The sequence below is a fragment of the Arachis duranensis genome, chromosome 4 (assembly GCF_000817695.3).
Source record: "Arachis duranensis cultivar V14167 chromosome 4, aradu.V14167.gnm2.J7QH, whole genome shotgun sequence".
NCBI lineage: Eukaryota > Viridiplantae > Streptophyta > Magnoliopsida > Fabales > Fabaceae > Arachis > Arachis duranensis.
Window position 1 is genome coordinate 55399040 of NC_029775.3, and position 20258 is coordinate 55419297.

Below are 20258 nucleotides of genomic sequence, written 5' to 3' on the forward strand. Positions count from 1 at the left end.
CCCAATCTCTTGGTGATTCAATTTCTCTCAATATAACCAATTGCCACTCTCGTGATCTAGTTGTTCATGAGAAGAGATGAAGCTCAATTTCTAATCCAAGCCACACAACTCCCATAATCTCAACCAAGGAAGGTTACATCTCACATACCAACCAAGGTGTATTGATTAAGGAAATCATGAAAGGATGAACTCTAAACTGAATTATGTGGCTCATTCCTCAAATTCACCACACAATTCATATAGATTAACCCCTCTCTCGATGGTGGTTGAATCTTTGAAGAACAAGAGTTTCCTCTTTGGATTGACCACTTGAATTGAGAAGGAAAAGAGGAGTTCATCAATGCATTCAAACAAGCAGAGCTCTTCCCCCTAATGAAAGTGGGGTTTAGTGAATCATAGCTCCAATTTCAATAACAATTGCCAAAAACAAAAATTAAACTAAGTGTCAAGAAAGATGAAGAAGAATAAGGAAAATTCTTAAAGCTTAAAACTGAAGAAGAAAAGTTCCAAGAAAAACCAAAAAATAGCTCTCCGGGTATCCTCCCGGAAGTGCTAGAGAGCTCTCCAAGTAAAAGTGCTAAAAGTCTCAAATTCTAAGTGTCCAAAAAAGTCCCCTTTAAGTACAAACTCCTTCTCTATTTATATTAGTCCTAAAACTCCTTCAAAGATCTTTAATTGGGTTAGCAATGTGGGCTTCCTCTTTGTTGAATCCTTGGCTCAATGGAAGAAGTGTTGCTAGGCTTGGAAGGAGGATTTCATTCATGATGCTTCTGGCCCAATGGCTTGGCGTTTTTGCCAATAACGCTAGCCTTAATGCACGTTGGCAACGTGCATCATATTTTCCTGGGAGTGAGCTTTCAGACTTGGGCGTTGCTAGCCCAAGTTGTTGCTAACAACTTGCTTTTCTTCTTCTTGACTTTACTTTCATGCTAAATGTAGCCCAGAATTTGAGTGTCAATCCTCTGCTTCAATATGGATTATTATACATCATTGGAAAGCTCAGAGTGTCTTCTTTCTAATGCACTTGGGATCGTCTCAATTGGGTTTTTCTAGCTCAAGTTATGCTTCCTCAAAGAAGGTAAGGTCAAGCTGCCAAGTTGTTGCCGAAAATGCCTCTTACCTCCCATGTTGGCAACGTGCCCGTGTGCTCCCTCCAGGGCTAGGTTCTTGCCTTCAACTTTTCTTGTCACGTTGCCTTAGAAAACGCCTTTAGAACTTGGCGTTGGCAACGTGCTCGAGTGCTTCTCAACATAGCTTGTTACGTTGCCTTGGGACACGCCTTTGGAGGCTGGCGTTGGCAACGTGCATGCTTCTTCCCTTGGGTGAGCTTCCTTGCCTAGCTTTGCTTGCTACGTTGCCCCCAAACACGCCTTTGGAAGCTGGCATTGGCAACGTGCTCGAGCCTTCCTCAAGGCTCTATGCTTGTTGCTTGGCATTGTCCTTGAACACGCCTATGCTTCCTGGCGTTGGCAACGTGGGTGGGATCCAAGACTTGGTGCCTACCAAGCATTCCTTCATGGCGTTGCCTTAGAACATGCCAATGAAAGTGGCGTTGGCAACGTGCTCCTATTTGTTGGCCTAGAATCTTGTCCTTGGCGTTATTGATGAACACGCCAGTTCATTTCCAAGTTAGCAACGCTCTCGTGCGCCCATAATCCTAGCTTGCATGCGTTGCCAAGGAACACGCCCATGCTCTCCCAGCTCAACAACTTGCTCGAGCTTTCCTATGGTGCCAAAGTTGCTTGCTACGTTGCCAAGGAACACGCCTTCATAACTTGGCGTTGGCAACATGCATCTCCCTTTCCTGGGCCAAGTTTTCCATTCAGCGTTGTTTGCCTGCATTGTCCTCAAACACGCCCCTCATCTCTAGGCTGGCAACGTGCTCGAGGCTCTGAACTAGCTCCCCAAGATTGCTTGGCGTTGCCTTGAATAACGCCTATGGTTCTTGGCGTTGGCAACGCCAACTCCTCTTCCGGCCAAGCCTTGCTTGTGTGGCGTTGCCTAGGGACACGCCTATGGTTCCTGGCGTTGGCAACGCCCTCGATACTCTCCTTGGCTCAGCTCTTTGCTTGCCTGCGTTGCCATCAAACACTCACTCCTTTCTCCACGTTGGCAACGCCCAAGTGTGCTCTCCAGGGCTGCCTTGGCGTTGCCTTCAACAACTGACCTTTTCTCCAAGTTGGCAACGCCCAAGTGTGCTCTCCAGGGCTGCCTTGGCGTTGCCTTCAACAACTCACCTTTTCTCCAAGTTGGCAACGCCAACAACTTCTCTTTTTTCTTGCCCAGTTTGCTTCATTCTTGCTTCAATGCTTTCTTGTTTCATCACCTATCATCAACAAGGGAAATAGCTTCAAAGTCTTACCAATCCATGCAATTAATTTCATGAGATTCATTCATACTCATTCATTTATGTATTCCTTAAATCATTTGCATGAATTTGGCTAAAATCAACATGTTCCTTGGTATTCTCATGCATGAAGACAAAACTCATAAAAAGACTTGTTTATTTAGAGAAAATAAGTGAAACTAAGCTAAAACCAACTAAACTAACTAGCTAATATAGTAAATATGCAATTGCATCACAAGCAAGGAAGGAGCAGCAAGAGGAGTTCGATTGGGGTGAGGTGCGAAGTGTACTTAACAAAGTGGTGGAGCAAAATAAATGGCAGCAGAGGAACCTTGCTGAGTTCAGGCATCTCTATGATGCCCGGACCATTTCAAGGACACAATATGATATCAACACGCAAGCGAAGCTGAATCACTTGTGTAATGCTGTGGCCGCCATCAACCCCGGATACCCAACATTCAAGCAAGTGCTAGAGGAATTGAGTGCTAGACAAGAGGAGATCCTAACTAAGCACAAGGAGGATGAAAGAGATTATATGGTAAGGCTGGGTTTCTGGAAGCCCATGGACAATAAAGCACAAAAAGGATCCTCCAAAAAGGATAGAGATGACTCCTTCCCCTCCAAGAAGAAGGATAAAGGCAAGGGGCCAATGAACTAAAGAAGCTGCATAAGGTTGTTGAGTTCTGTTCATACCCTGGGTCAAAACTGTCCGACCCGGCATGTTCTACAAACAAAGCGACCGACCTTTTCAGGTCAGGATGACCCGACCTCTTCTTAAAGAGCTCGGCCAAGTCTTAGAAAGCCCAATAAAGGGCCCAAACAAAGGAACACGTCCCGAATCCAAGGGCAGCCCAAGCCTGTAGAGATAAAGGCAGTTCCCTTGAAGATAAGAAGACCTCACTCAAAGATAAGATATGATAAGATAAGATAACTAACTTATCTTATCTAAGAAGGTCACTCTACGCCATTATAAATACACTGGAGCACCCAGGTATAACTCAGACTCTGATTCTACACATTACATGCTTAATACTCTTGCTAACTTAAGCATCGAAATCCCTTGCAGGTACCCCCTCCCTCCGGGGACGAAGGAATCAGCACCACCATCAAGTCCAACAAATTAGATACAACGGTTCCAACCAGCACAGAAGATCTCATCTGAGATCGACCTACAGTTTCAAGTAACCCTCGGAACATTGGTGCCGTTGCCGGGGAACCTGGAAGTCATCCCATCACCATGGCAGATGGCCATGACAATGACCACACTTCAGATCTAGATGATAGAATGCCGCACAAAAATGCGGACACCACACCAAAAGATACTTCCCAACTTAACAACAAGAAGAACTCCTCAAGTGACGGAGCCATGGATGCACTTCAGGACCGATTAAAACAACTTAAAGAAGAAGCCCTACGTTAACGAGAGGGCGAGAAAGACCTGCAAAGGGAAATAAGGCGACGCTGGGAATTGGAGAACAAACTCCTAAAACTTGAAGCCGATATCAAAACCAAAGCCAGCCAATCCCCTCCCGAAGATAGCTCCCGCAAGGAGCAAGACCCATTCACCAAAAAGATCATGAAGACTAAAATCCCAAAAGACTTTAAACTCCCAGATATGACCCGGCCATCATTGCAGCAATTTCAGAAGCAGAATGTACCTCACCGACGCCTCAGATGCAGTTCATTGCAAAGCCTTTCCGACTACTTTGACAAAGACGGCAATTAGATGGTTCGACAACCTCCCTCCTAGGTCCATCTCAAGTTTCGATGACATGGCCAAAAAATTCCTGGCCAGATTCTCCATCCAAAAAGACAAGGCTAAACATGCTCCGAGCATATTGGGAATCAGACAAGGAGAACGGGAAACACTTCGCAACTACATGAAAAGATTCAACAAGACATGCCTGGACATACAGAACCTACTAACGGAGGCCGCCATTATGGGCCTCATTAATGGCTTGCGTGAAGGGCCCTTTAGTCAATCCATATCAAAGAAATACCCCACATATCTGAACGAGGTGCAGGAACGAGCGGAAAAGTTGTGCATGAAAACTTGTCTCTCAACAAATTTTCTTTCGGCAAGTATACCGAATTGTCGTCAAGTAAAAACTCACAATAGAGTGAGGTCGAATCCCACAAGGATTGATTGGTCAAGAAACTTTAGTTGGAAGAGTATGCTAGTTGAGCTAAACAGAATATAGTTTGAGAATTGTAGAAAATTAAATGGGGGGAAAGTAAATAGCAGAAAATAAAGTGCAAAATCTTAAATGGGAATTTGGGGATGTGAGGATGGAAATAAATGGCATAAAGTAAAGAGAATGGGTAAGATCATAAATGGGGAATTCATTGGGCTCAGGAGATGTTGTATTCTCCGGATCAAGTTCATTTTCATCTCTCCCTCAATTAATGCATCTATTGATCTCCTTGGCAATCTTAGGTGATTGGATCCCAATTCCTTGGCAATCCAATCTCTCTAAGCTTGAATAGTTGCCCAATTCCTTGATTTAATTGCTCATGGGAAGAGATGAAGTATGGTCACTGATTATACAACATGTATTTCCAAATCAAAGTGTTGGGAGGATTACATGTCACTATATCCGCTCAGACCCCAATTTGGTCCAACATGAGAAAGCATTTCTAGCATGATCTCCTCATCCCTTTTCCAAGGCTCAGAGGAGACCCAATTATGGAGAGTTTCTTTTCCAAGACAACTAACTAATTGAATTAAGATCGAAAGCTTTCCAGTAAATCAAAAGAGAAGAAAGAAGAAGAAGAATGAAAACTATAATTGATCCATCAAATTACAACAGAGCTTCCTAACCCAATGAAAGGGGTTTAGTCGTTCATAGCTCTAGAAATGGAAAATGGCAGAAAAGAATACATGCTTCAAAATGCAGAAAATTAAATATACAGGGCTTAGTTCTCTAAAGTGCCAAGCTTCTCTATAGTTCAAAACTACTCCTATATATACTACTCTTCTTGATCTTCTAGTGAGTTCTGCAAGTCTTAGGTGTGGGCTTTAGATCTTGAGTTGAAGCAGTTACAATCGTTAGTGGGCTCAGCTTGCAGAAAGGTGTGAGTTAGGCATGGGCGTTAATGATGTTAACGTTAGGTGAAATTGTGGGTTCGAGAACGTTAGTGGCAATCACCTTTTTCACTAACGTTCCAACCCCATATAGTCCATGTTAACTTCAACGTTAGTGGCACTAACGTGACTATTAACGTTGCCTTATGAACCTTCGCAAGCGTTATTGGGACTTACCTTTCCCAATAACATTGCCTTATGCCCTTAGCCCTCAAGTTATAGCTCACGTTAACTAAGTTAACGTGGCTCTTAACGTGGTTATGAATGCCATTCCCAACACTTACCTTTGTCATTAATGCTCCAAGCGCCCATACTCTCCACGTTAGAGTTCACGTTAACTAGGTTAACGTAGTAGTGAATGCCATCTCCAACGTTAGTGACAAAGGTGAGTGTCACTAACGTTGGCACATCAATCTTAGCTCCACGTTAACTTTCACGTTAGTGGTCTTAACGTGACCACTAACGTGGGCAATGCTAGCTTGATCCAACGTTAGTGACAAAGGTGAGTGTCACTAACGTTGGCATTGTTCCTCCCTTCCACGTTAGAGTTCACGTTAACTAAGTTAACGTGACTCTTAACGTGGCTCATTGCCAATTCTTGGAGCGTTAGTGGTGTTCACATTTACCACTAACGCTGGAGCTCTCTTTATCTCCACGTTAACTACCACATTAACCTAGTTAACGTGGCAATTAATGTGGGCTTATGATGGCTTCGTAGGTGTTATTGGTGATCACTTTTCTCATTAACGTCGCAAGCTCATTCCCATTCCACGTTAGTGGTCACGTTAACTAGATTAACGTGGCTACTAACGTGGTTCTTCCTTGCTTCCTTTGTCCTAAAATTAAGCAAATAAAGTGCATCAAAACTCTAGCTAAAGTCATGATATTATGCATCATCAATTTGTCATTCAATTCTTTCAAAATCCTCATGAAATCATATAAAATTCACAATAGTTGCTTGAATCAAGGTGTAAGTGTATTTTCATCCAAAACTTTCCTTATTCACTAAGAAAATGCATGAAACTACCCTAAAATAGTAAAGAAAAGGTCAGTGAAACTGGCCTAGATGCCCTGGCATCACAACACCAAACTTAAAGCTTGCTTGTCCCTAAGCAAGTACTAAAACATAGGAAGGATGAATGAAAGAAACAAGATGAATAATATAAAAGTAAAATTCCTGGTTTATAGGGTTTCATGTATAGCAACTTAGGTTCATTCCTTTACTGGGTTTCAGGCCTTTATCATGCCCTTGATCACTCTCTTGATTGCATCCTTTGAGACTTCCTAGTTGTTGATCCTTCCTTCTTTTCCAAGATTTATTGCATTCCTTTTTAGGCTAAATGCTCTGTAAGAGGGCGACTCTTTATGATAAGCTTTCAGCCAACACTCCCGAACCAGTTTGTTCAAGATGCTAGGTGTTAAGACACCCCTAAGGACTTACTCCCTCAAGTCTCTTTCCCCCATACATACACACCACAGGCACATGGTTTGTTTTCTTTCTTGAGACCTTGGTGTCCACCACCTCTTTGGGTTACTAAGTGTTCTGTAGCAAAGGTCACCCTTGACAGTGGACTTTCAACTGATAATCCCGGATTAGTTAATCCAAGTTACCAGGTGATAAGGCACCCCTAAGTGCTTATTCATCCAAGCATATCCCTTGCACATGAACACCACAAACACATGCCTCAATCTTCAAACCATTGGTGCCTAGCATTGTTTCTTATTGTTTTTCATTCCTTTTCAACTTTTATTGCTCTTTCTCTTTTCTTATTGGGATCTTATTATTTAGTTAGTCTCATAGGATGTGTTTCAAGTATAGGATTCAGGATAGATAGTTGCCTTCCTACCTTGTTGGTGAACTAACTTAGCTAAGTAATCACCCTACCACAAACATTCAGAATTCACTTCACAAGATAACTCCACTCTTGTTCTTTTCATAACATCTTCTTTTTTATTAACTTAAAGGACAAGCATACAAGTAAGAAAGGTGGCAATGCAGAAGGGATATTAGACTAGTGAACATAAACCCAAGCAATGAAAATTCTAAAGGCAGAATTGAAAATCCTAAGCTACTATGGAAACATGTTCTATTTCATACATGATTTTCCTTATTTTAAGCTTGAAAGAGATAGACTAAGAAGGAACTCCACCACATTTTACTCATGGGGATGCCTATGTTCTTCTGCTTCCTTGTATTCTTTATGTCCACTTTGTCCACTTGTGCTTCCTTTCGTCCGAATCATTCTGGCTATTTTCCAATCTTCCAGTGCCTTCCTTACTGATTCATGACTCTTTTCGACCCTTTCTCGTTCCACCCATGCTAATTCGTCCTTTACATCCTCATATCTTTTGATCCTAGGGTGTAATACAGGTAGTTGTCTGACTAAGTACCCGAGCCTGGCTTGGGTGTTTACATGGTATCCTGTCTCACTCATATAAACCCTTTCTAAAAATATTCTGTATTCATCAAAAAGATCTGCCTATTCTCTTTGTTTTCGATGCATCTCATGAATGTGTGCACCATGATGTGCTTAGATATTGATTAGCTTTTGGATGGCTTCTTATTGTTGATCTTCCTTTTGGTTCAGGTTGTGGAAGGACTCACTCCATTGCCTCCCTTGTTCCAATTGATGTTCCATCGTTTGTTTTGTCATTCCCCTTATTGATTCATCCATCTAGAGAGTGACTCTTCTTGACGGTCCATTATTTGCATTTGAAGCTCCTTCTGTGCCCCTTGATTTTCCATGCATTGCCTTGACAAGGTATCAATAGCCTCTTATAATTGGTGCATGTCTAAGGTGGCTGGGGCTTGCTCCTGTGGATTCTGTCCTTTTTCAGTTTGATGGGCTGGCCTATTTCTTAGTCTTTGTTGAGGTAGGGGAGGTGCAGCAGCATGTATCAGACGAAAAGTAATTGGAAGACAAACTTTGATCCATTCGGGATTTCCATCTTCGAACACCACCCCAGCCATGTTGCAAAGACGGAGAATAGTGCTAGGGTAGCCTAACCTTCCTCCAGAATCACTCTTCTCAGCCATCTTCCGAATATCTTGGGCTATGAGTTCATGAACCTTAATTTCTCCCCCATTCATTATGCATTGCACCATTGTTGCTCTCTTAAGGTTTACCTCTGAGTTGTTTCCAGCTGGGAGGATGGATCTCCTTACAATTTTGAACCACCCCTTAGCCTCAGGAAAGAGGTCTCCTCTTTTTATAAATATGGGTTTCCCATGGGGTCTCTGTCCCAATCCGCTCCCTGCACACAGATGTCCTTTATAATCTGGTTGTGGTTGGGGCTGTTATCCATTCTTGAGTGATAGCTCTCTTCTGCAAAGGGTATGGTTCGCAGCTTTAGCACTCTCATGATGCTCATGGGACTAAAATTCACCATTACCCTTCTCACGAAACTTATATAGGATTCATCTGTCTTATCATGTCTAACCGTATTTCATAAAACTCTCTTATCAGAGTTGCGTTCACCCTTGTAATCGGATCAGTGAGGAGCTCCCATCGACATTATTCCATCTTCTCTGTGATTTTGGGGCACTCAGTTTTTGTGACTTGAAAGCCTAACTCATATATGACTTCTTTATCAGCCATCCACCAAAATTGTAATGCATGGTAAAAGGTTCTAAATTTCTTTCCATCAAATGGAGGTTGCTCTATAGGTTCCGTCCCCTTTCGCCTTTTAGAGCTAGACGATGCCATGGGTGATGGTTGATATGTTTGTTGCTCACAGGGTGTGACTATGGGGGTGTGTATGAAAACCCTTGGTGGAGAATGGAGTGTATAGTGTATGTTTCGAAGGTGAAGAATTGAAATAGAGGGATGTTGTGTGAAGGAGTTTATATAGGGGAATGGTAATTGATTGAAGGGTGTGGATTGATGGTGTTGCTTAATGATGGACGGTTGGGGCTTGGCATTGGATGAGCACAAGGATCACCTTTTTTTATGAGGGTCTTGATTCGGTCTCCAAGGCTATCCGACTCCCAATGTTGCATGGCAACACTTCCAAAGATACTCCCCTTGAAGACAAGTGTGAGGCTTCCTTGGTATAGTGGCCGAATCTCCCTTCCTTGATTGTCCTATCAAGTACCATCAATACCCTTTTTGATTTCCTATACAAGACAAAAGGAATTCAAAAAGATTAATTGAATTTTTGGTGGGAAGAATTAAAGTGTGAAATAGCTACTATTAAAATCTTTTTTCTTTTGTTTTTGAAATAACTAAATGCTTTTCATGAATTCAAATCAATCGACCACTCAATTTCCCATGCATGCAACCTTGGTGACACCAAACTTGTTGGTGATCATATGGTGCAACAAGACTCAAAAAGAATCTCATATCATGAAGTGTGTTCATGCCCTTCTTGGTATGTCTTGAACACCAAACTTATGATGTACTATATGTTGCATGTAGGAATTCTTATATTGTTTATAGAAGTTGATTTAGAATCCATGAACTTTGCTTTATTACTACTATTAGAGATTAAAAAAAAAGGGTATTGAACATGGGTTGCCTCCCATGAAGCGCTTCTTTAGCATCATTAGCTTGACATTCAGCCTCTGTTAGGGTGGTTAGTAGTGCTTCAAATCTTCCCCTCTTGCAGTGAATCTATTTCCATTGGCTTTGTTAAGAAGTTCCACATGCTCTAAGGACAAAATTTTGTTGATGGTGTACACTAATGGCAGCTGAGATGGAATAGTGGGGAGATGAGGTGGTATAGATGGAAAGTATGTAGAGACCACTTCATCCCCTGGAAAGAAATCTTCTGTAGGGATTTTCTTGTTTTTCCATCCCTTTGGGACCCTTTTTTTTGTGTCCCTTGATGTCACCTTGTTCCTTGTGGTTTCCTCTTTTAGAAGGGTTCTATTGCTTGTCTCATATAACTCTGATGGGTTTAGTTCCTCTTGGATTACACTTGGTTGTTGCTCCTTCTAATCATACTGGTTGTTACCAATGGAGGTTTTCAGGTGTGGTACTTATGCTCCCATGCTTGTCTCTTCCATCAGCTTTTTCTTGTGCTCTTCCTCTGACTTTTTGTTATCATGATCTGCTTCTTGTGAGGGGTTAAAAACACTGAAGGTGAGCTGCTCATCATGTATTCTCAATACTAGCTCTCCTCGCTCCACATCTATAAGTGCTCTAGCTGTGGCTAAGAATGGCCTTCCCAGAATGATGGGGTGACTGGGATTCTCTTCCATTTCCAGGATAACAAAGTCTGTGGGAAGGAAGTAGTTCCCAACCTTCACTAGCACGTTCTCAACCACTCCTATTGCCTATTTTTGGGTTTTGTCAGCCAGTTTAATGATTACGTCTGTGGGTGTTAGCTCATTGATTTGGAGCTTTTTCATGAGGGACAAAGGCATTAAGTTGATGCTTGCTCCCAGGTCACAGAGCCTTTTATCAAACATTGTCTCTCATATAGCTCAAGGAATGTGGAAACTCCCTAGGTCCTTCTTCTTTGTAGGTGGCCCTGTTTGGATAAGAGCACTGCACTCCCTGTTCATCTTTATTTTCTGTCCACCCTTCAATGAACTCTTTTTGGCCAGTAGCTCCTTTCATATACTTGATGTAGGAGGGCATTTGCTGGAGGGCTTTAATGAATGGTATATTTACATTAAGAGATGCAAACATGTCGAGGAACCTTGAATACATTCTCCCTGCTACACCACCCTTAAGCCTTTGGGGGAAGGGTGCATATGGGTTCAGGATCTGCCCTTTCTTTAGCTCTTCCCTGAGTGTGGGTTGGGGTGCATGATTTTTCTTCGGACTATCTTGGAGGTGTTTTGTTTGTATGTCTACTTCCTCCACACTCCTCTTATCACTTGTGGTGATCATCTTACATTCTTCCCACCTGACCTTCCTTGTTTCTTCACTTGGATTTCTTCTCTGTGTCGCTGGGAAATCCATCAATGGGTTTGGGAATTTGTTGAGATAGATACCATACTTGGGACTCCAGTCTCTTGATGGTTTTCCCTTGGTTTTTGATATTGGCTCGCACTTCATCCTTAAACACCTTATTGTCTTGGACTTCTCTACATATGTCTTCAAGTAGAGTCTCAATCTTTGAAAGTTTATCCTCGGTTAGTGATGGTGGATTGAGATTAGGTGGTTGAGAAGGGTGGTTAGGTGAGTGTTGATAGGATCTCTGTGAGATATGTTGGTGAGTTGCATTGTTGTTGGAATTGTGGTTGTGGCATCTCTAGTTTTGGCCTTGGTCTTGTTGATTCCTCCACCCAAAATTGGGGTGATTTCTCCATCCAGAATTGTAAGTTTTGGAGTATGGATCATGGATTTGTCTGGGTGAGTTTCCAACGTAGTTGGCTTGTACCCAGTCACCTTCTTCCCCTGCATTCACTCCTTCTTGAGCTGGTGATGAAGTGATGACTACTGCAACTTGGTTTTTCTCCACCTTCTTGGTAAGATCTGCTAGCTGCTTGGTGATCATCTTATTTTGAGCCAGCAATGCATCCATGTGGTTCAGCTCCATTACTCCTCGAGTGTTGCTTCTTTCAGAAGCATAGAAGTAGTCATTCTCAGCTACCGTCTCAATGACATCTATGGCTTCTTCAATGGTTTTCTTCTTGTTTAGAGAGCCCACTGAGGAATGGTCTATAGCCTTCTTTGACTCATAAGAGAAACCTTCATAGAAAATGTGAAGCTGAACCCATTCATTGAACATGTCTGGTGGGCATCTTCTTGTTAAGTCCTTGAATCTCTCCCATGTCTCATAGAGAGTCTCACCATCTTGTTGCCTGAAAGTTTGCACCTCATCTCTCAGCCTATTAATTCTTTGAGGAGGGTAGAATCTCGCCAAAAACTTGTTTACCACTTCTTCCCAATTTGTTAAGCTCTCCTTTGGAAAGGACTCCAACCACTTGGATGCTTTGTCCCTGAGTGAAAAAGGGAACAAAAGCATCCTATAGACATTCGGGTGGACTCCATTAGACTTCACAGTGTCACATATTCTCAGGAAGGTGGTTAGATGTTGATTGTGGTCTTCTTGGGCACTTCCTCCAAATGAGCAGTTGTTCTGAACAAGGGTGATGAGCTGGGGTTTTAATTCAAAGTTGTTGGCATGTATAGTGGGCTTTTGGATGCTACTTCCGTAGTTTTCTGGATTTAGATTGATGTAAGAGCCTAGAACTCTCCTTTCTTTCCCAGCATTATTTGCAGGGCCTTCTCTGACATGGTTGTGAGCTTCTCCTTCATGGTTGTTTTCCAAGTTCTCCTCCATGTTTGTTTCAAAATACTCTTCCTCTTGCTTCCCTCCTTGCTATATGGAGGGTCCTCTCAAGTTCTGAATCAAAGGAAGTTGAAGCTCCGCCTCTTCTCCCTGTCATACAACTAATAGAGCACACAGCAAGAGATAAAATGAAGTGATTATTCTTGTTAGAGTGATTGTTAGTGTGAGTGGTGCAAATTATCAAACAGTTAGTGGGTTACTGAGCAGAATTGTAAGTAAATTTAAAGAAAAAAAAAAGATAATGAGGGGGTAGGGGGTGAGGAAGAAACTAAATAAATTGAAGGTAAATGACTGGATAAAATAAACAAACCAAAGAAAAATGCTCAATCTAGTGAACTTTCAACTTAATCATTGTTGATACAAAATCAATCCCCGGCAACGGCGCCATAAACTTGATACATGAAAATTTGTCTCTCAACAAATTTCCCTTTGGCAAGTATACCGAATTATCGTCAAGTAAAAACTCACAATAAAGTGAGGTTGAATCCCACAGGGATTGATTGGTCAAGCAACTTTAGTTGGAAGAGTATGCTAATTCAGCTAAACAGAGTATAGTTTGAGAATTGCAGAAAATTAAATGGCGGGAAAGTAAATATCAGAAAATAAAGTGCAGAATCTTAAATGGGAATTTGGGAATGTAAGCATGGAAATAAATGGCACAAAGTAAAGAGAATGGGTAAGATCAGAAATGGGGAATTCATTGGGCTCAGGAGATGTTGTATTCTCCGGATCAAGTTCATTTTCATCTCTCCCTCAATCAATGCATCTATTGATCTCCTTGGAAATCTTAGGTGATTGGATCCCAATTCCTTGACAATCCAATCTCTCTAAGCTTGAACAATTACCCAATTCTTTGATTTAATTGCTCATGGGAAGAGATGAAGTATGGTCACTGATTATACCACATGTTTTTCCAAATCAAAGTGTTGGGAGGATTACATGTCACTATATCCGCCCAGACCCCAATTTGGTCCAACATGAGAAAGCATTTCTAGCATGATCTCCTCATCCCTTTTCCAAGGCTCAGAGGAGACTGATGAGTAGATAATTTATACGCTTTTTGGCATTGTTTTTAGGTAGTTTTTAGTAGGATCTAGCTACTTTTAGAAATGTTTTCACTAGTTTTTATGCTAAATTCATATTTCTGGACTTTACTATGAGTTTGTGTGTTTTTCTGTGATTTCAGGTATTTTCTGGCTGAAATTGAGGGACCTGAGCAAAACTCTGATAAGAAGGCTGACAAAGGACTGCTGATGCTGTTGGATTCTGACCTCCCTACACTCGAAATGCATTTTCTGGAGCTACAAAACTCTAAATGGTGCGCTCTCAACGGCATTGGAAAGTAGACATCCAGGGCTTTCCAGAAATATATAATAGTTCATACTTTATTCGTGATTAGATGACGTAAACTGGCACTCAATGCCAGTTCCATGTTGCATTCTGGAGTCAAACGCCAGAAACACGTCACGAACCAGAGTTGAATGCCAAAAACACGTTACAACTTGGAATTCAACTCCAAAAGAAGCCTCTGCACGTGTAAAACTCAAGCTCAGCCCAAGCACACACCAAGTGGGCCCGGAAGTGGATTTCTACATCAATTACTTACTTCTGTAAACCCTAATAGCTAGTCTAGTATAAATAGGACATTTTACTATTGTACGAGGGGTCTTTACCATTCAGTTTTTGACCACATCTTTGGTCCTTCTCCCTATTTTCGAATTCATATCACATTTTGGGGGCTGACCTTTCGGCCATGCCTGGACCATCACTTATGTATTTTCAACGGTGGAGTTTCTACACACCATAGATTATGGGTGTGGAGCTCTGCTGTACCTCGAGTTTTAATGCTATTACTACTATTTTCTATTCAATTCAGTTTATTTCTGTTCTAAGATATTCGTTGCACTTCACCATGACAAATGTGATGATCCGTGACACTCATCATCATTCTCACCTATGAACACGTGACTGACAACCACTTCTGTTCTACCTCAAACCGAACGCATATCTCTTAGATTCCTTAATCAGAATCTTCGTGGTATAAGCTAGAATTGATGGCGGCATTCATGAGAATCCGAAAAGTCTAAACCTTGTCTGTGGTATTTCGAGTAGGATTCAGGGATTGAATGACTGTGATGAGCTTCAAACTCGCGATTGTTGGGTGTGATGACAAACGCAAAAGAATCAATGGATTCTATTCTGGCATGATCGAGAACCGACAGATAATTAGCCGTGCTGTGATAGAGCATTTGGACCATTTTCACTGAGAGGATGGGATGTAGCTATTGACAACGGTGATGCCCAATATACAACTTGCCATGGAAAGGAGTAAGAAAGATTGGATGAAAGCAGTAGGAAAGCAGAGATCCAACAGGGACAAAGCACCTTCATACGCCTATCTGAAATTCTCATCAAAGATCTACATAAGTATTTCTATCTTTATTTTCTATTTAATTATTATTATTATTTGAAAACTCCATAACCATTTATCATCCGCCTAACTGAGATTCACAAGATGACCATAGCTTGCTTCATACCAACAATCTCCCTGGGATCGACCCTTACTCACGTAAGGTTTATTACTTGGACGACCCAGTGCACTTGCTGGTTAGTTGTGCGAAGTTGTGAAGAAAGTGCTGAGTTATAAACGTGCATACCAAGTTGGATGCCATTGTTGATGATCACAATTTATTGCATCAAGTTTTTGGTGCCGTTGCCGGGGATTGTTCGAGTTTGAACAACTGACAGTTCATCTTGTTGCTCAGATTAGGTAATTTTCTTTTTGTTGTATTTTCAAAAAATTTTCAAAAATCTTTCAAAAAAACTTTACTTCTGTTTTCGAAAAAAATTATTCTAAATTTTTAAGAATGAATTCTAGTGTTTCATGAAGCATGTTGAAGACTGGCTGGCTGTAAAGCCATGTCCAAATTCTTTTGGATTGAGGCTTCCACTTGTCAATATAAAGGGTCATGTATATAGAGTTGGATGAAGCATCAGCTGTTGCATGCCTGATTTATATCCTAAAGCTGGCTAGCTATTAAGCCATGTCCAACCCTTGGATTGGAGCTTTAGGCTAACATTGAAAGATTCCTAGAATTCTTCTTAAAAATTTTTGAGTTTGTTATTTTCTTTTTCCTATATGTTTTTCGAAAAATATAAAATAAAATCCAAAAAAAATAATAAAATCAAAAAAAAATTTTGTTTTGAGTCTAGTGTCATGTTTTAAGTTTGGTGTCAATTGCATATTCATCTTGTTCTTGTATTTTTCGAAAATTCATGCATTCATAGTGTTATTCATGATCTTCAAGTTGTTCTTTGTAAGTCTTCTTGCTTGATCTTTAAATTTTCTTGTTTTGTGTTGTATGATATTTTTCATGTGCATTTTTGCATTCATAGTGTCTAAACATGAAAGATTTCTAAGTTTGGTGTCTTGCATGTTTTCTTTGCATCAAAAAAATTTTTTTCAAAAATATGTTCTTGATGTTCATGATGATCTTCAAAGTGTTCTTGGTGTTCATCTTGACATTCATAGTGTTCTTGCATGCATAATTGGTTTTGATCCAAAATTTTCATGTTTTGGGTCATATTTGTGTTTTTCTCTCTCATCATTAAAAATTCAAAAATAAAAAAATAACTTTTCCTCAATTCTCTCAAAATTTTGAAAATTTGAGTTGACTTAGTCAAAATTTTTAAAATTAGTTATTTCTTGTAAGTCAAGTCAAATTTTTAATTTTAAAAAAAAATCTTATCTTTTCAATCATATCTTTTTAATCATATCTTTTTCAAAATTTTATCTTTTTCAAAAATTTGATTTCAAAATATCTTCTTATCTTCTTATCTTTTCAAATTTGATTTTCAAATCTTTTTCAAACTAACCAATTAACTTTTGTTTATTTTTTATCTTTTTCAAATCTACCTAACAACTTTTCTCTCTCTAATTTTCAAAAATACCTCCCTCTTTTTCAAAAATTCTTTTTAATTAATTAATTGTTTTAAATTTTAATTTTAATTTTATTTCCCCTTTAATTTTCGAAAATCATTAAGTCCTTTTCAAAAATTATTTTCGAAAACTTCCCTCTCTCATCTTATTCTATTTATTTATTCAATTACTAACACTTCTCTTCATCTCAAATCACTGCTCCTATCCTCACCCTTGTATTGGATTATTCATTCTTCTTCACTCTTATTCCCTTTCTTCTTCTACTAACATAAAGGAATCTCTATACTGTGACATAGAGGATTCCTATTCTTTTTCTGTTCTCTTCTCTTTCATATGAGAAGGAATAAGAAAAAAGGCATTTTTGTTGAAGCTGATCCTGAACCTAAAAGGACTCTGAAGAGGAAACTAAGAGAAGTTAAATTACAACAATCCAGAGACAACCTTACTGAAATTTTCGAACAAGAAAAGGATATGGTAGTCGAACCCAACAACAATAATGCAAGGAGGATGCTTGGTGATTATACTACACCTACTTCCAAGTTTAATGGAAGAAGCATCTCAATTCGTGCCATTGGAGCAAACAATTTTGAGTTGAAACCTCAACTAGTTGCTCTAATGCAACAAAACTGCAAGTTTCATGGACTTCTATCAGAAGATCCCTACCAGTTTTTAACTGAGTTCTTGCAGATCTGTGAGACTGTTAAGACTAATGGAGTATATCCTGAAGTCTATAGGCTCATGCTTTTCCCTTTTGCTGTAAGAGAGCTAGAACATGGTTGGACTCACAACCTAAGGATAGCCTGGACTCTTGGGATAAGCTGGTCACGGCCTTCTTTGTTAAGTTCTTTCCTCCTTAAAAGCTGAGCAAGCTTAGAGTAGATGTTTAGACCTTCAAGCAAAAAGATGGTGAATCCCTCTATGAAGCTTGGGATAGATACAAGCAGATGACCAAAAAGTGTCCTTCTGACATGTTTTCAGAGTGGATCATGATAGATATATTTTATTATGGTCTGTCTGAGTTCTCTAAGATGTTACTGGATCATTCTGCAGGTGGATCCATTCACCTAAAGAAAACGCCTGCAGAAGCGTAGGAACTAATTGAAATGGTTGCAGATAACCAATTCATGTACACTTCTGAGAGGAATTCCGTGAATAATGGGACGCCTCAGAGGAAGGGAGTTCTTGAAATTGATGCTCTGAATGCCATATTGGCTAAGAACAAAATGTTGACTCAGCAAGTCAACATGATTTCTCAAAGTCTGAATGGATGGCAAAATGCATCCAACAGTACTAAAGAGGCATCTTCTGAAGAAGAAGCTTATGATCCTGAGAAACCTGCAATAGCAGAGGTAAATTACATGGGTGAACCTTATGGAAACACCTATAATTCATCATGGAGAAATAATCTAATTTTCTCATGCAAGGATCAACAAAAGCCCCAACAAGGCTTTAATAATGGTGGAAGAAATAGGCTCAGCAATAGCAAGCCTTATCCATCATCTTCTCAGCAATAGACAGAGAATTCTGAGCAGAGCACCTCTAACTTAGAAAATATAGTCTCTGATCTGTCTAAAGGCCACTTTAAGCTTCATGAGTGAAATAAGGTCCTCCATCAGAAATTTGGAGGCACAAGTCGGCTAGCTGAGTAAGAAAGTCACTGAAACTCCTCCTAGTACTCTCCCAAGAAATACTGAGGAAAATCCAAAAAGAGAGTGCAAGGCCATTGACATAATCAACATGGCCGAACCTAGAGAGGAAGGAGAGGACGTGAATCCCAATGAGGAAGACTTCAGGGGACGTCTCTCAAGCAAGAAGGAGTTCCTTATTGAGGACTTAAGGGAATCTGAAGGTCATATAGAGACCATAGAGACCCCATTCAACCTCCTTCTGCCATTCATGAGCTCTGAAAGCAATTCTTCCTCTGAAGATGATGAAGATGTAACTGGAGAGCATGTTGCTCAATATCTAGGATCTATCATGAAGCTGAATGCCAAGTTGTTTGGTAATGAGACATGGGAAGGTAAACCTCCCTTGCTCATTGGTGAACTAGATACATGAGTTCAGCAAACTTTACCTCAAAAGAAACAAGATCCTAGTAAATTCTTAATACCCTGTACTATAGGCACCATGACCTTTGAAAAGGCTCTATGTGACCTAGGGTCAGGCATAAATCTTATGTCACTCTCTATAATGGAGAAGTTGGGGATCATTGAGGTACAACCTGCCATATTCTCATTGCAAATGGCAGACAAGTCAGTAAGACAAGCTTATGGATTGGTAGAGGATGTGTTGGTAAAGGTTGAAGGCCTTTACATCCCTGATGATTTCATAATCTTAGACACTAGGAAGGAGGAGGATGAATGCATCATCCTTGGAAGACCTTTCCTAGCCACAGCAGGAGCTGTGATAGATGTTAACAGAGGAGAATTAGTCCTTCAATTGAATGGGGACAACCTTGCGTTTAAGACCCAAGGGTGTTCTTCTGTATACATGGAGAGGAAGCATGAAAAGCTTCTCTCAGTACAGAGTCAAACAAAGCCCCCACCATCAAACTCTAAGTTTGGTGTTGGGAGGCCACAGCCAAACACTAAGTTTGGTGTTGAATCCCCACATCCAAACTCTAAGTTTGGTGTTGGGAGTTTACAACATTGACCTGATTACCTGTATGGCTCCATGAGAAGCCCACTGTCAAGCTATTGACATTAAAGAAGCGCTTATTGAGAGGCAACCGATGAGCGGATAATTTATACGCTTTTTGGCATTGTTTTTAGGTAGTTTTTAATATAATCTAGCTACTTTTAGGGATGTTTTCATTAGTTTTTATGCTAAATTCACATTTCTGGACTTTACTATGAGTTTGTGTGTTTTTCTGTGATTTCAGGTAATTTCTGGTTGAAATTGAAGGACCTGAGCAAAACTCTGATAAAAGGCTGACAAAAGACTGCTGATGTTGTTGGATTCTGACCTCCCTGTATTTGAAATAAATTTTCTGGAGCTACAGAACTCCAAATGGCGCGCTCTCAACGGATTTGGAAAGTAGACATCCAGAGCTTTCCAGCAATATATAATAGTCTATACTTTATTCATGATTAGATGACGTAAACTGTCGTTGTTGCATTCTGGAGTCAAAAGCCAGAAACACGTCACGAACTAGAGTTGAATGCCAAAAACACGTTACAACTTGGCGTTCAACTCCAAAAGAAGCCTCAGCTCATGTAAAGTTCAAGCTCAGCCCAAGCACACACCAAGTGGGCCCTGGAAGTGGAGTTGGCACTGGAAGTGGATTTCTGCATCAATTACTTACTTCTGTAAACCATAGTAGCTAGTCTAGTATAAATAGGACTTTTTACTATTGTATTCAGTGTCTTTGATTGTCAGGTCTTTTGACCATTCGGTCTTTTGATCACGTTTGGGGGATGGCTATTCGGCCATGCCTGGACCTTCATCACTTATGTATTTTTAACGGTGGATTTTCTACACACCATAGATTAAGGGTGTGGAGCTCTGCTGTACCTCAAGTTTCAATGCAATTATTACTATTTTCTATTCAATTCAGTTTATTCCTGCTCTAAGATATTCATTGCACTTCACCATGACGAATGTGATGATCCATGACACTCATCATCATTCTCACCTAT

The 20258-nt window shown here is 40.4% G+C and overlaps 2 non-coding genes across 2 annotated transcripts; one reads left to right on the forward strand and one right to left on the reverse strand.

The window, feature by feature from the left end:
• The first annotated feature begins 12114 nt into the window (after nucleotides 1-12114).
• Nucleotides 12115-12218, forward strand: LOC127747208 (small nucleolar RNA R71). Its single transcript, XR_008009011.1, has one exon. It is a non-coding gene; the product is annotated as a small nucleolar RNA R71 (small nucleolar RNA).
• Nucleotides 12219-17486: 5268 nt separating this feature from the next.
• LOC127747061 (small nucleolar RNA R71) lies at nucleotides 17487-17590 on the reverse strand. Its single transcript, XR_008008865.1, has one exon. It is a non-coding gene; the product is annotated as a small nucleolar RNA R71 (small nucleolar RNA).
• Nucleotides 17591-20258: the final 2668 nt, after the last annotated feature.